The sequence below is a fragment of the Sphaeramia orbicularis genome, chromosome 16 (genome assembly GCF_902148855.1).
Source record: "Sphaeramia orbicularis chromosome 16, fSphaOr1.1, whole genome shotgun sequence".
In the NCBI taxonomy this organism is placed as follows: Eukaryota; Metazoa; Chordata; class Actinopteri; order Kurtiformes; family Apogonidae; genus Sphaeramia; species Sphaeramia orbicularis.
Genome location: NC_043972.1, coordinates 19,921,409 through 19,938,537, shown reverse-complemented (window position 1 = coordinate 19,938,537; position 17,129 = coordinate 19,921,409). Strand labels below are relative to the sequence as shown.

The 17,129-nt window shown below is 38.2% G+C and overlaps 1 protein-coding gene across 1 annotated transcript in view; it reads right to left on the bottom strand.

Annotated features, from left to right (window-relative positions):
- atg5 (ATG5 autophagy related 5 homolog (S. cerevisiae)) overlaps nucleotides 1-17,129 on the bottom strand; it is a 56,742-nt gene that overhangs the window by 31,813 nt on the left and 7,800 nt on the right. The gene's annotated exons all lie outside the window — the stretch shown is intronic.

Sequence of the window (17,129 nt, the reverse complement as noted above, 5' to 3'; positions counted from 1 at the left end):
CCAGTATTGATGTGTTGCATGACTGCGGTACTCAAATAATCAGGTTACAATTCAAAATTGTACTTTGGTATCACTAAATTACTCTGAATCAGTCAATTAATACTGAATCGAATCGATATCGAATCAAATCGTGATTAATCGATCCAGAACCTTACGAATCGAAATCGAATCGATTATGGAAATTGGCCATGATACCCAGCCCTAATCTTTCTATTTTAAATTTTAGCAACATGGGTGACGTCATGCATGCCGAGAGTTGAGTGGAGTTGTTGCAAACCCAGACAGGCAACATGGAGTGAACTAAGGGGTCTGTGCTTTGGAGGTATTTCAGCCTTACCACACCAACTAGCTTGACAACAGTTTGTAATGCTTATAATGTGAATGTTGCCAGGGGTGGTGGTAGCACTGCCAAATACACCAAAAAAAATTGAATTAAGCACCTGCAGAAGCATCACACAAAGGAGCGCGAGGAATTCCAGCAGTTCAACAGATCAAAAGGAACCACCGCTGCTGGAGGTAGTACACAGCTAACACTGGGAGATGCTCTAGAGAGACGGGAAAAATTTCAATGATATCAGATTGTTATTGAGTATCGACCAATACACAAGGCCTCAGCATCAATATCGGTGTCGGAACTGAAAAAGTCAGGTTGGTGCATCCCTACTTGTAACATTTAAAAAAATATTTGAAAAGTTACTGTTCACTTCTGTTTACTAAAACAGAATCTTGTGACACAGTGCAACTGCAACACTCATCCCCTAACCTTAAACGGAACAGAAATGGACATTTTTGGAAACAATAATGTGCATTTCCTTCCTGATTGGGTTTTACCCGTAATAAAGTATTCTTGCTTGATTAATTGCACCTGATTCATTGTGACAATTTCCAGAAAAAAATACTGTTCCTTTCTGCAAATGAATTATGTGCATTTGTTTATATGTTGACCTCAACTGTAACAATTCCAAAACCCAGAAACCCTATCAGTCCCCCTGGTCATGTATTATCGATTTCTGTCATGTTAGAATGGAACAGAGTTTAAGTTTAAACGCACTCAAAAACCATTAACAAAAACAAACATCTAGTTGCTGTTTTAACAACTGGTCACTATGTAAGATTTACAGTATTCACAAAATCTTCTAGTCTGTCTAAAAAGTCAGTGATTTCGGACAAATGTGAGAGGATTCACAGAGGTGGTGTGGTGGTGTAGTGGTTAACACTTCTGCCTTTCTGTTTTGAGTTTACCTATTCTCCTCACACTCTACAGGTTTCCTTGGGTGTTCCCTACCATTAAAAACAGGGACATACAGGTTAATTCTCTTATCAGTGCTAGTGACCACAGTGCTGATGAACATCTGGATTTGGTCCTCCTCACTGCTCCTAATGTGCTAATGCTAATGCTAGGTACTGTGTGTGAGTGTGTGTGTGTGTGTTGGGATGGGAAAAATGCAGAGACTGAACTTCCCTTTGATGTCGTCTTTTCAAACTCTTTTATAAGTCTTCTTAAAGTTGTCCAGTGTACAGCAGTAGCCTATAGAGCTGCAAAATATATCGTTTGAGCATTGTCATCGCAATGTATGTGTGTGCAATAATCACATCGCAGGTCCTGCGATGTAGGAGGCAAATAAACTTGACATGTTCTCATCTAATTTCAAGGGTATGTGAGACACACCGCGTGCACAGCAATCCATCAATCACAATCGTTCTTAATCACTTTGGAGTCAGTCGCTGGTAACAACACTGAAAAATGTGCAAGAAACAAGAGAAAATCACCGTAAACGAAGACTTGATGCCAAAAAAAAAAAAAAAAAGCAACGTCAGTTATCTTGAATTAGTTCAGCTGCAAGAAGGATGATACTGAAACACGTGTTCTGTTCTCAATAGTGTCTTGAAACTGTTGCCACAAAGAGAGGTAACACAACTAATTTGTTTGACCATTTACGTCGGCACCAAAGAGCTATTATATCCTCCTGTGTTTTTTCATATCGCAATATATATTGCAGGGTTAGAAAAAATCAGAATGGCAGTTTTTTCCAATATTGTGCGGCCCTAGTAGGCTAAACCACTTGTGCTGACACTGATTGCTGTCAGTTGTAAAATGAAAATGTGTTAGTGTGGGTGTAGTTTTATCATTTTCAGACAAAACTGACACTTAAAGCCAAGATGCATGAGGCACCCAGACAATACTGTTTGTAGGAAGAATTAATGGCTGGCATTAGTCTTTCTGGTCTCAAAAGAAAAGAAAATCAGTGGACTTATCATTTAATACCATACACACAGAGCAGCTCAGGACAAGAGAAACAGTGGCCTCGGAGAGAGAAATGTGCCCCATGTAGACACCTAACCTGTGCGGTGTCAAACGGAGAGTCTGACACACAATACGGACTAATCATGGAGCTGTGAAAAGGAAACCAGCGAGGACTGGGATCAAGTAACGGGGAGGTAACTACACACCGCAGAGCTGGGCGCGAACCAGCAAGAGGAAGGTGGCGATGGAGGTGCGAAGCCGGCGCTCGGGTTACACAGAAAGACTGAGTCACTGACAGGAAGCACGCCGTTTCGTGCGGGATCATCGCCAGGAGCCAGAGCAGAGAGAGTGCGCTAAGTGACAGCTACTTCATTGCATTTTTAAATAGCCTGCCATGAATAATTGAGCTGGGCGCCATACAATGAAGGGGCTATTGATCCCTAGGGAGAGAAGCGTGATACTGTTTGGATGAGGACACTTTCTTTTCAGCTGCTGTGACACCTTAGCTGGCAGAGCGGCACATGGTGACACAAAGACAGCGAGGTGTCATTAGGAATCAGGTGAAAAGAGCTGGCTCGCTCTCGCTGAGTGAAAAGAGCAGCGGAACTCAAGACGTCGCCTAATCGATGGAGGCGATTCAATCCGCCTAATTGATGGTAAAACAATGGACGAGGCCAACGCCATCAGTCAAAATGAGCTCCCAGGAATCAAGGGGTGGAGAGAAAGCGTTTCCACTGAGCTCCGAGACCTTCCATTCGTAAATTAAAAATCCAACCTCAATTTTAGCGGCCTTCATTTTCACAGAATGTGAAATGCACACCCGAAGAGGAGAAACTCCATCAAGGGATGCTGAATTGATTTCTTAATTATTTATCACTCAGGTGTTGCATGCAGGTGGATCTGCTGCACTGCACTGTTTAGACATTTCCATATTTAAAGTCAAGTCCACATAACTTTTTCGTTCTCTATTTTCGTGAAAAATCCCATCATTTTCCACCATTGAAGAGCCTCAAAAACTTACACACACTTAAAACTGTACTTAAAAACAAATTGATACCATGCCCATAAGCTTCTCCAAGTATTGAAACACATACATTAACACTTTAACTTTACCTTTTACAAGTTGCACAGACAAAAAATACATTTATGCATGCACTTCATATCCATGTTTCAGTCTTTTATTTGCCCTATACATTTTTTTTTCTGGCTTTCCATAATGTAGAGGAGGTTAGAGTTGAAAGCAATCTTTGCCATCTAAACTGGAGTTTTTCTCCCAATTCCACAAAAACAACTTGTTCAGTCAGAAAATGATTGTGGTCTGGTATAAATATTACCAAACACATTAATAACTTTATTATTGCTCCTTTTTTGCAGACTTTTTCAGTGTTAACCTTTTAACATCACTTAAGGTTGAAGTTAGAACTAGGCTTATAAAAGGCCAAAATGCATGTACTAAACTTCATTTGTTCTAGTTTTTGTGTTTACCACGTGGCTAGGACATAACCTAAATTACATCAGTTCAAATAAGGCTCGAATGTAACCCTAACCCCAACTTTAAATGGGTCGCGTTGACCTGGTAGGTGTTAAGGTTAAACCACACCTTGATATATCTTCTCAACTCTAATCACCTGCTGTCAGTGCCTAAACATCTCCATAAAAATCATTAAATTACATATAAACACAATATGTGGCATGGCTGAAGAGCACCGTGACTGGTTTGAACGCTAACATTGACGTCTAAGTCTGTTGATAAATCTATGTTTGGTTCAGAAATTTATACTGTATGTGTCTGTGACTTGCAGATGTCTGTAATGGGATAAAAAAAATTACTGTTGTGCTCCAGACATAGGAACGATTTTGCATCTGAAGTAGGACAGGGTCATCTAGACTGGATTCTGGCTATTGTGGTTCTTATACCTGTGACCTTGCAGCTCCAATAAAGTTGAATCTTGTCAGGACGTGGGGCTATCTGACACTCCAGAGACCTGATTGACCATGGTTTCACGTCCTTCAGCATTGATGTTTATTTTTCATGATCTTCTTCAAACCTTCAGTTACTCAGAGTATGCGATATATTGTAAAAGGTCAGCAGGGTTTATATCAGCTTTGCAGACTCTACAAATTAACTCTGCCTTATTCTCCTCTTCTTGACAACATTCACTGGTTTTTCAATGTCAGACCTAGATGGCATCCAAAAATGTTAAATACAGTGAAATAAAATGTGCTTGATCTCCCTGTAAATCCAACAGTAAATGAATATCGTGGCAGGCTGAAGTATGTTTTAACTATACAGTAGATTAAATTTATACCTATGGACTATATGCTGATGTAAGAGAAAACTGACAACTCTGACCATTCTGTTTATTGTAACAGGGCTTTCCCTAAATTTTCAGAGCTTTTGAAATTGGATGAAGTAACTTTAAACATTTTTACACTTTTTTCAATGTTGTTGACAGAGAAATCTCACAGCATCAACTGGTTGACTTTTGACTATTACTACAATAGTCAAAGTGAACCAGTAGAGCTGAGAATACTGACTTTTATTTGTTAATTTTGATGCTCTAGAAGTAGATTTTACAGCAATTTCACTTAGGTGCTACCCAAATGACTTGGGCACTGCACCTAAGCCTTATAACAGGAAAAATCCTGTATTACTCTATTCATGGCATATGTTTCAATACTACTTTAATAGTCAAGCACTTTAAACATGCTAGTGAAGGTATAGTACATTTTGTAAACTGCAGACGTACTATTTTGTCACATAGAAAAAAAACAAGGCAGAGCGTCACTCTACTGTGCCCAGGTAGGATTGCTCATATGCAGGGTTTTCCCAGGGTTTTTAGTGGGCTTAGGTACTGTCTCGGTTCCAGGGTTTTCCCAACATTTGCGGGAGAATTAGGTGTACAGGTGAGGATAGGAGGTTGTTGTTCCACTAAAAAACTGCATATGTTGGATCATAATTAATTCTATATCAAAGTGCTAAATGCTGGAATAGCAAGAGACAGTAGGACAGCAACAATTAAAATGAAATTAAGTCAACAATTAGATATAGGAAATGTAATTTAGTTCTTTAATGATGAGGAAAATCTTGATATTTAGCACTCGTGATGTCTCTGTGGGCTTGTGATTGGATCTCAGCATCTTGCATTTCAATTTCTGTGTTCGCACACATCAATAGCGATATCCAGAAGTGACTCCATTGTGGCTTTCAGGATACTGACATTAGTTGACGGGGGGGCATATCAACCGGCACATCACCCCGCCCCCCAGTTATAAATTCGTTTTTGGGGGACAGCAGGTAGTCGATGATAAGGTGAGGGAAACTCCCTTTGACTTTCTCACAGCTTTATCTAGAGAACTATACAACCCCCTGCTCACGGATTGAGGTTTGTTGGGGGGAGGGGGCAGTAGGCTCATGATGCTGTTAGTGGTCTATTCAAATAAGTTTATGCCACCACTTTATAGGTCTAAAACAAAAGGATGCGACACAACTAAAAGGTGTCAGACAGATGATAGTAAAACAACAAGGAAATACTGATAAAATATGTTATTTCTCTTTCACTGTTTGTATGTTTTCGACAACACAGAAAAAAAGTAAAATCCTCCCAATTACCTCAAATAATTACAACATGATGATTATGTAATTATAGTGACAGGAAGAGACCCGCTCAGGGAAAACATGTTAACACCAGGTCTGATGAACATGATTTATTATTTATTACACTAACTTTAATCCCAACACTTGTAGCTGATTTTGTACAGATGACTATGTACTGAGTCAGTGATGTTTGCCAACTCTTTAACATAAAATCCAAAGCCTGCAGGCTTTTTTGCTGCCGTCAGTTTTCCATTGGCAGTCATGGTTCTACTAGAAAGCATTACTGTAAAAAGAGGCGGCACATTCTTCCTCAGTACAACAGGCATATCACCTGCTGCCTTTGGCATGATTACGCACAACTGTTTCCAGCATTCCCATGTTTTGTAACTGTCTGTGTAGTCACCACCTCCTCTTTGTCTCAGTCAACCATAACTAGATATCTGAGAGGCAATAAAACTGCATTCTTAAGCACATGCAGCTTCCACAGCGCACCAACACACCGTGAATAAACACTGAGTCACGCAGCAGGAACAAAAAGCTCTACCTGTAACAGCAACAACGTAGGCACTCTTTAAGGAGGATAGTAATTTTCACTTTCCGTGCAGCAAGACGCTCAGCCTCCTACAGCTCTTTGAAGCAGACAGAAGGAAGATGCCAAACAAGACCTGCAGCCGGTCGGAGCCAAGGGCACGACGGGGCCGAAGCACACACAACACACACCTTAATGTACACACCTTAGCACATAACACAAATAACCACAAGTAATCATCTGATTCCTTCAACTTTCTCTATTGACATTATTATTATTATTATTATTATCATTATTATCATAATTATTATTATTATTATTATTATTATTAACTGAAATTTAATTCTTATATTTTTCATGATAACATGTCGCTGGCCCCTATGTGTATTTATAGATCTTATGTTGGGGAATAACTTAATAAAAACATTTCTTGTTAAAATATATATTGTATATATCAAACTACAAGTCTTACAGAGACATGAAGTGTTTCAGAAAAATTCACACACAGTTTAATGAGAATGATGTTAAAAAAAAAAAAAATATCTGCAATGTGTTTGAGCAGGAACACGGTTTATATTATATCTAACTTTCAGGACATCCGGTAAATACACACACATTGAGAAACGTGTCGTCCATGCCCATGAGGTGTCCTCGTCTCCATGAGGAGTGCAGGCCAGACGGAAATGAGCCCTCTGTTATTTGGACTGAGTGTTGTCATTAATTCTGTCTGCATCAAACACAGCACATGTTATTTACACTTAAGACCACAATCCAGCTTTGAAGGTCTCTGTGTGTGTGTGGGAGGGGTAGATCTTTCGTCTGTAAGGCTGTAAAGTCATCAGCGGTGACTTCTGAGAGCATTTTCTCAGTGTTTCTGCAACCTTTTTCCATTCTTTCTGCCTACTTTTCTCTCCCTTGAGCTCACGTCTTCATGCTTTTTTTCCTCCAGACTTTCTAACATAGGTCTGGCACCCTCCACGATCATTCTAGAACATTGGTAAAAGATATCTGGGTTATACTTTTCTTTTATTTTTTGTTCAGCCAAGGTCTAGTTGTATACATTAACAGGAGACAAAATGAATGTCATTAGCAATATCTGGGTTGTTTGTCTAATTCTGCGGCAGCATTGAGTGCAAGATGCTTTGACTGCATTTGCAAAAAAGTGTCAGGAAACAAGTGGATGTGGTAGAAGATGTGCAAATGCCTTGTGATATAAAAATGACTAAATACTCAGAAAAGAAAACACATAAAAAGAAGTGTGTCTTTGTCAAATGTTGACATTTTCAGGTTGTATTTACAGCTCAAACTTAGTCATTTTGTTTTTGTAAGGGGACAGAGCAAAGAAGGATGGTGATAATCCTGCCACTGTGTGATTGGAAATATTCACCCTTATTCTGAGTACTTCCAGACTAATGCAATACTTCAGAATACCTACAATTACTTTATTATTTTTCACTAACCTTTATTTAATCAGGAAAAATATCCCATTGAGATCTGTTGCAAGAGAGTCCTGGCCAAGATATGCAGCAGCAAATACACCACAGTAACAAGATTACACAATTAAAACACAAATAACAGGCATATTTAATCATAAATAGTTAATAAAAATAGTTGGCCTCAAGAACTCTCAGTTTGGACTCATAGAGCACAATGAAATTAAGTAAGTTAGTTTCCAGTCGTCCTGTGGCTGATTCCATGCATAAGGTGTTGAGTATACAAAAGCCCTTTGACCCAGCTCTTCATTACTAATGTGCAAATGTAGACATGCAAGAGGCTAAGTACTACCTTATATACAGTCGCGGAAAAAATTATTAGACCATCAAAAGTCACCAAAAACAATGGTTATGCAATCAAGTACTAACTCCTGTGTGTATCATGTAACTAAAACAGACAGAAAAGAAAACACGGAATGCCTAAAAGCACTGTTTTGACAGTACAATGCCATAGCTATTGATATAAGAGCTTAAGTGATTTTGATCATTAACAAGAAAACAATGGAAAATGGCTAGATATCAGCTCTTAAATTAAACTCTTATGAGCTACTTTTATTGTCATCATTATATTTGTCCAAACAAATGTACCTTTAGTTGTACCAGGCATTAAAATGAACAAGAAATTAAAGAAAACAAGGGTGGTCTAATAATATATTCCTGTGTAAACATATTAAAAATACTATATGAAAACACATTTATTGACTTCACCCTGGGTGTTCACCTCAGTATGACAAGATGCTATGATATTATTATTCTGCTCATGTGGGTCAGTGAAGGACCACGAACTGTCACATAAATCAGATCTCAACAAAAAAAGTCAAACTGAGTGCTAATGTTTGCCATGTGAATGTAGCCTAATATAGTTATTTTCCATACGACCCAGGCCACCTATGGTCACACACACTGTCATTTTTTTTGTCTGCTTAAAAACCAGAACATCCCCAAAACAATCCAGACTTTTTAGGAATGCAGCTTATTTTCTCCCTGACAGTGTATTTACAAATCACACAGTGAGGTTTCAACAGGCTTTGATGCTCTGACTTTCATGAAACCAACTCCGCTAATAAATGATGGTGGAAACTTTCAATTCAGGCACGAAAAAAAAAAAAAACAGCCTGAACTGGAGTAGTCTGGGTTCGTTCTTCCCGCCTGCAGTAACGTGGTTTTACAGCTGTGACAAGTGCATGTCTGCGTGGGCGAGTCGTGTTGGAAAAGCTGCATGTTTCAGTCTGCCACTTTAAAGAGGCATCTTTTATGACCGAACACAAGAATGTCCTTTGTTGAAGTGTAAAACGGTTTATTTATGCGTCAAAGATGTGAAAGTAAAAACAGAAACTTTTATGAGCATTTGTGATCCGCTTTATTCTGACAGTGATCGACAGCCACTCCTCCACCCTTGCTCTTACGCAAAAATGTAAATGTGAAGTCCAGCAGGTCTCATTAAAACTCAAAAACATTTCTTAATAAATCATGGCGGTGGAAAATCACTAGCAAACGCAGCGCAGATGATGATAGAAACATCTTCACTGAGCTTGGAAGACAATTCACTTCTGCACCTAACATCAGTTTTATTCTTTAGGACACCAAGTGTCTGTCAAAGATGACTCAGGATCATTTTCTGCTCTGTTCACTGCTCTGTTTTTCTATTTTTTTTCCCGAACTTGTCTCAACAGGACTGAAGTTTTAATTGCTTCAGAAGAGTCAGTGACAGTGAGAGGCCTTTCTGTTTGCTGTGATTTGAGATCAAGGCTACATACGCACAAATTCAGCCTCGAAGCAGACTGTCAACATGTTTGTGTAGAAAATACCCAGATGTTTTCAAAATCTTTTTCCCTGCTCTGATCTAAGGACGCGTTTTAATGTGTCCCAGCAAGTTAAAGTTACTAGCATGGGCTGAAAATAGAGACAATAAGATTCTGAGCTTGTAAAGTATATGCAGAAGGGTTTAGCTGTAAATAAAACCTGCATCTTACCTCTTCGTTGACGGTTTGATTCTGCTTTGGATTAGATTATATGGATGTAAAGACAACGACCAAAAGTCATGCTTGCAAAATCAGTGTCACACACAGTGTAGGAAATCTGACTGCTGAGATTTACATGCAGTTTTCTGCTTTGTATTTGGACACAGATGTTCAAAAAAGTACTTCCATGAAGCAAATTTCCTGCTGAAACAAACAAATACACTTCACAAATGCCCTGTTATTCACTAACAAATTATGTGTGGTTTATAAATGCGTAATATGATAAACAATACATCACGCATAAGATATTTTTAAAGTATCTTAGATTTATGTTTAGGTTTTATAAAAGGTTTGAATTTATAACAAAACAATATTACGCTGCACATGGACATTGTTATTTTCCTGCCAAAAACTAGTAAAACATGCCTAGAAAATGTAACGTGGCTAACACCATTTGAATCTTATAATGTTTGAAAATAAACTTCAAACTCAACAGAATACCAACACCAGCACTGTGTGTTATTGTGAAGGTGAATTATTCTGGACATTTGTCAGAAAATCTTCAGCCACAAACCAGGTACAAAGAGGGTAAAGTGACAAAGTGATCAAATCTAGAAGAACTGTTTTATTTTCTCCGCTGGACACAGCTCTAAATGAAAAGAATGGAGTTTGATACCGAAATCAGTGTTTCTTCTACACAAGTGAGATTTATTATGAGGCATATGAAGGTATAAAGTTATTATATTAAATTATAATCTTTGCTAAGTTGTCATTTGTTTATCAATGGTTCAAACTAAACTGTGACAGATCTGATCTTGTTTGGACGATTCCAAACAGATCTTCAGTGCAGCTACTGATAACACAAACTGTACAGAAAACAGAGGTGATTTGTGGTTTTACTGTGGCTGTATTAAAATCAAAGCTAAGCTAACAGAGCTATAATGTAAACCATCAGCTGATACAGGATAAGAAGATTATAATTTTAACCAAAATGACCAGCTATGAGTTTTATTTTGAGGAACAAAACTTGATGATATCATAATAAAGATGTGTGGAAACAATAAGCTTCATAAGTTATTGCGTGAGTGATACAGTCTGTGGACACATAGTTCTGATTCGTTGGTGGTTTTGATAGACCTAAGTGTGTTATGGTACATGACTGCCCCTTGCTGGTGAGAGTTTGAAATATCAATTCTACATAGAAGACCTTTAAAACAAAATATTTGGATTTGTTTACTCATTCTGGGGAGTTCCTGAACTGCTGCTAACCCTAATCATGTCAAACCCATCCCGAACATTTCCCGAGCCTCTCCTGTTCTGTGCAGAAACCCCCAAAACCTTGACTCAAAGCGTGCGTCCTTTTTCCCCCGCCTGCTAATGTTTTCCAGGCGAGGATCAGTCGCTTATTCATCCCCACTTCTTTCTTTTTTTTTCTTTTCTCCTCCAAAAGGGAATTTTCACCTGAGTCAGGACTGGGCTGCAGGGCTTTGGCAGAAGCAGCCAACCTGAGGCCGCTCCCCTGCCTACGCCTCCTGATCCCAGACTGAACCCGGAGGCTCGCCCACCATCATCCTGGTTCAACTGAATTGTACATCAACAAGCAGAGTCACAGGTATCACATGTACAGGAACGCATGATTAACTACGTGAAAAAAACAAAACACTAGAGAGGCAAGTCCCACATGTCTCGGGCAGGAATTAGTTTGGTTCTGTCTGTTTCATTTTCAGACTTATGGGTTTTTGTATTAAAAGGTCACAGGGACGAGAAAGTAGCAGGAAAACAATCCAATAAATGTAGAGCTTTTCTTAATGTTGTAACAAAGTGTTAAATGAAATAATAAGAGTAGACTATAGAGTTTAAGGCTTAACCTTATTCCAAAAAAATGTAATTTTATTTTTTGTCAATATTGTGGATGATTCACAAATATAATCATTGCTCATCTGTCTGCATGAACTTAATACAAGACGATGGATTTAATAAGTTGAGTCTGTATGCTGTAAATGTGCAAACAAAATAATTTATTAAAAACAAAAAAGGAGCACATCATTGTTGTTGCAATCTATTTAAAAATAATGTTACATCAAACAAACAAGGTGTACATTCATATATATTTTCATATATTTTTGTTGCACACAGTGTTCGATGAAGCAGTAATCTACTCTTTTTTCTTTTTTTTAGCTCACATCCATTTAAAAGCAAAAATTCAATTAAGAGAATTGATTTGACATTCATTATTGTCCAGCTGTAGTAAAACTGCAAAGATAGAATAGAGAAAAATCATTTGTAACTTTTTAATGATTAAATTATTTTATATGTTTTAAGCATAAATACAATTAGCAGCTTCTACAATGTGAGGAATGAGGCTTTTCTGTATTTTCTGATTGTACTATGAATATGTTTGGGTTTTGGTTCAGTGGTTGAATAACAAAAAATACTTGGGCATGTTGTGTTTTTTAACTGCAAAAATCTACATATTAATAACCTACCTATGTAGTTTCATATCAGGTATGAACACACTGTTGCTTGTTTTTACCATTGCTTACAAGACTTTAAAATTTTAATGTTTCATCTAATGCTTTTTTTAATGTTTTAAAAGTTGCAGTGATTAAATTGAAAAAAAAAACAGCTTCAGGTTTTCATTTTTATTTTTCAGTTTTGATCTTGTGGTTTAATAATTATCATTATCATATCAACTGTTACAGTCAAAATCTACTACGTATTTATTAAATTATATATTACAGCTGATATATTCAAGCAGCTGAAGGAAAATCTGTAGAATCAAAGAAAGAAATGTCTCAAATTTCCTATTTTCTGATCTTACCTTGGACATTTTATTACACACCAAATGACAGAGGATGAAAACATTTATAAGAAGTGCTGTATGTTGTACACAAGCAAACATCGTCTTAACACAAGTTTAATGCATATACAGATGTGAACATCTCTATTCACCTCTATATTGCTTATTTGTGATCAAACTATAGTAGAGCTATTGTTCAGAGATGTAAAACAGTTTATAGTGATGCTATGAGACCATTACTAAATATGGAGCTGTGAGTATGGGACTGCAAGAGCCAATATTTTTTCAAATTGTGATTTATAGATTTATTTGCCCACTTAAAAATAAAACTATTTTGTGCTTGAGAATAATGAGGTTTAATTCTACATACTACTAGTCATACCCGTGGACATATTAGTACAGATGTTTTTTGTAAGAAGAATGATTTAACATTGTATTACTGTGCTTCTGTATTTATTATAGTAGGTTTTATATATTTTGTCCCTTTCTGGAACCCTGGTCTTTAATAAAAGTGTGAATGATTTAAGACATTCATCTCTGACAGTTACTGATGTTGCTTTACATCAGATGTGGACACACTGCTGCTTATTTTGATTATGAACTTCATAAAACAAGAGACTTTTTGTTGTTTACCAGAGTGATGACGGTGCCAGCAGACGGCCCAAATTGCACAATTAGAATGACTGACAGGTGAAGAATGGGGATTTACATTACAGGTGTATTTACAGGTAGTGGCAAGAAGTCACGCGTGGGTGTATTTTTTTCCTGTCTTTTTGACATCCATTAATGCCAGAGTGGATCTTTCACCCCATTCTCATCTGGTGTCATTGTGCATCTCTGGTGATCTGGTAACGAGTAGCCAGCTCTAAGTACATCCACATCTGCAGACGTGAAAATAGCTTGAGATTTTATGTCAAGTTTGACAGAGTGCCTTTGCAAATGTTATTCATCAAGTGGCTCAAACCAACAAGCAGCTTATTTTCTTTCCTGTTATTCACATGTGATTCCAGGGTTTTTCTACCATTACAAGTATAGCTGCATAATGTAGTGAAAAAGTCATATTGCGATTATAAAGAGTAATGCTGCAATTTATGATTTCGTTCAGAGTCAAAATGCTTGGTTATCCAGGAAAATACACAAGTAACTCATTTTGAAACTTAGAATTTTTTTTTCATGTCTAACAGAAACCTTTAAAAAACACAAAGATGTTCCAAGACTATCAATACCACCCCTGAAAGTGGTCTGGGAAGCATACACCAATCAGCAATAACATTCTGACCACTGACAGGTGAACTGGTATAAATTTCGATTATCTTCTTACAATGGGACCTGTCAGTGGATTGGATATATTAGGCAGCAAGTTAACATTTAGACCTCAACGTTGATGTGATAGAAACAGTGAAATGGACAAGAGTAGTAATCTGAGCAGCTTCAACAAGGGAAAATTATGATGGTCCCATCACTGGGTCAGAGCATCTTCAGATCTTGTTGTTCGTTCCCAGTGTAAAGTGGTCAGTACGTACCAAAAGTATCAAAAGAACAATAACCAGATTTAAACAAATCCAGCATCTACTGGAGCAGAACATTATTACTACCTGTCTAATATTGTGTACGTTCCCCTTTTTCTATAAAAACAGTTCTGACCCGAGGCCTAGACTCCACCAGACCTCTGAAGGTGTGCTGTGGTATCTGGATGTTTAGCAGCAGATCTCTGAAGATCTGGAAGTACAGAGGTGGGCCTCCATGGATCAGATTTATTTGTCCAACACCTCCCACACATGCTCAGTTGGCCTAAGATTGGGATGTCCTTCGTTAGTCCATTTTTGGTCGGTACTAACCACTGTAGGCCAGGAACACTCAACAAGACCTGCAGTTGTGGAGATGCTCTGACTCAGTCATCCCTGTTACCATATGGATCTTGGTAAAGTCACTCAGATCCTTATGTTGATCATTTTTCTGCTTCCAACACATGAGCTTCAAGCACCTGTTCTATCCAACCCAGTGAAAGGTTCCATTGTAATGAAATAATCAATATTATTACCACTTCTCTTGTCAGAGTGGTAAATAGATTGCACTTACATAGCACATTTTCTACACCTTCATGGTGCCCAAAGCTTTACAAGGCCTCACATTCTCACACCAGTGGGTGGCTGTTCAGTGTCTTTGTGCATGTGGACAGTCAGAGCCAGGATTTGAACCACTGACCTGGACAACCTGCTCTACCAACTGAGCCACAGCCATCTCAATGATCCAACAATGATGCACATCAATGCCCTAACCATATAAATGTCCAAAGAATCCTCCTAAAGTACTGGCATGTCTTAATCAGAAAATCTGCATCCGCTAAAGAACTTTTTGCTATTTTATGTCTGACATGAATGGACAACAGCTTGTGAGGATTAAAACTTGATAAAACATGAGACTTGCTCATAAGAGTGACGACTCTGTCAAACCCAAATTGCACAATAGGAAAGACTGACAGGTGAAAAACAGGGGATTTACATCACTGGTGGATTTAGAAATGTTGGCTTTTCTTTTGGTCATTGAGGTCTACCAGCGTACAAATTTGTCTCCCCTCCAACTAACTGAGACTGGGGGCAGTTTGTCAGAAATACAGGTGGATTTCCAGGCATTGACAAGACAGTGCTTGAGTTGGATTAATGAGGCTTTCCCAATGCGGATGACAATGCAGATGATTTAGTCATTTCCATCTGCACAAGTCAAAAAGCATAACAAACATCACCCTTTCATCATTTTACTACAGCACTTTTCTTTTGAGCGATCCTTTTCTGTTTATGAACCATGTGAAAAATAATAATCAAACAAATCAAGATCAGTTTGTTTTGCTTTCACCCAAACGCAAGGGACTGTAGATCTGTTTACTACTTCCTGTTATAAAGATATAGACCCTGGTACAGCGTCATTATAAACCAAAATACTGAGGGAAGAAGTGACTTTGTCTTTGCAGAGACAATTAGACAACCTAATCTCTTTCACACAGAGCTCTGGACACCACTATGACAGCACCCTACATACACTAACACCTGGCTCGTCTTTGGTCCATTATATAAAGGTAAATAACCCATAACACCATAAATCAGTTTAGTTAATGTCCTTAATTTTTTGAAACAGAAACTTTGATTTCCAACAACCAGACTCGGATGCTACAACACTTTTTACACTTGTCTTAATAATATAAATATATCTCTAAAAGTTGCATTTTTGCAGCTGTTTTGCCAAAGTATCAATGTAAAATCATATTCACTGCACTGCAAAACAAGTGGAGCCCAGAGAAAATCTGAGAGCAGCTAAACGGGATCTAAACTCTATTAAGATCTGTCCAATATCATGGCTAGGGATGCACCGATGTGATACCAGTATCGGGCATCGGCTCTGATACTCAGTGTGTGTACTCGTACTTGTACTCGTAAAAGTAATCCGATACAAATCCACCAATACCACTTATGGCCGTGTGACATTCACATTTCAGTGCAGCAGGTACGCAGTGGTGGAATAATGTTTTGGGAGTGTGAAGAGTGTGGAGATTTTTCAAAATAAATGACGGTGATAAACGTAACACTGACTGCAAGTAATGTTAAAGACAGACAGATACAGACGAAGCTTTCTGTCCATCCTCTGTGTACATTCTATCCGTTTTCCAGGTGCTCGTGGATGCATACCCAGACAGAGAATACCACCGGGAACCATGGAGGTAGAGGATCTGTTCAAAGAGTGACTGTGTGAGTTAGTGAAAAACTACTGACAGATTTATGATAACTACCCTGGGCTGGGCCGGGGGTACGGAGCGGTGCAGACCGCCGCCATCAGAAGTGAAAACGAAACTTATCACTCATTTATCTTTTCCCTACCTGCTGAAACTTCGTTTTTAAACCTTACTAGTGAAAACGCTGCAATATTAGTATCACATCACTTTCTTCTTCTTCTCAAAAAACTTTACTCTTCTTTGTGGTATTTGTCCAGTATGGTTAATTAAGAGTGGTGCCCCCTGGTGGATTAATTGACAAATGCTCATTCCAACACATTAAATGTCAGTAGCAGCACCTTGTTACAGTCAGACTAATGACAACAACAACAAAGCACATTTACAAAAGGAACTAAGAACTGGAATGGGATTATTAAGTACTTGTATTGGTACTCGGTATCGGCAAGTACTCAAATGTAAGTACTCATACTCGTATTCGGTCTGGAAAAAAGTGGTTTCAGTGCATCCCTAATCGTGGCTTTACAGCGCCAGTAAAACATATTACACAAACCCCTGCAGGTTAAAGCAGATAAACCAAACAGACTGGAATATACTCACAGAACTCACAACATCAATTATTAACAACTACCCAGGATGCAACACTCTACATAAAATACTTCAAAAGGGAGGTTAGTAAAAGATTAAAATAATGTATACTTTAAACAAACAATGCACCTTGACATCCTTGCAAGTGCAGGTTTTTTTTTATTGCTGCCGTTTCTTGCCATTGCACATATGTT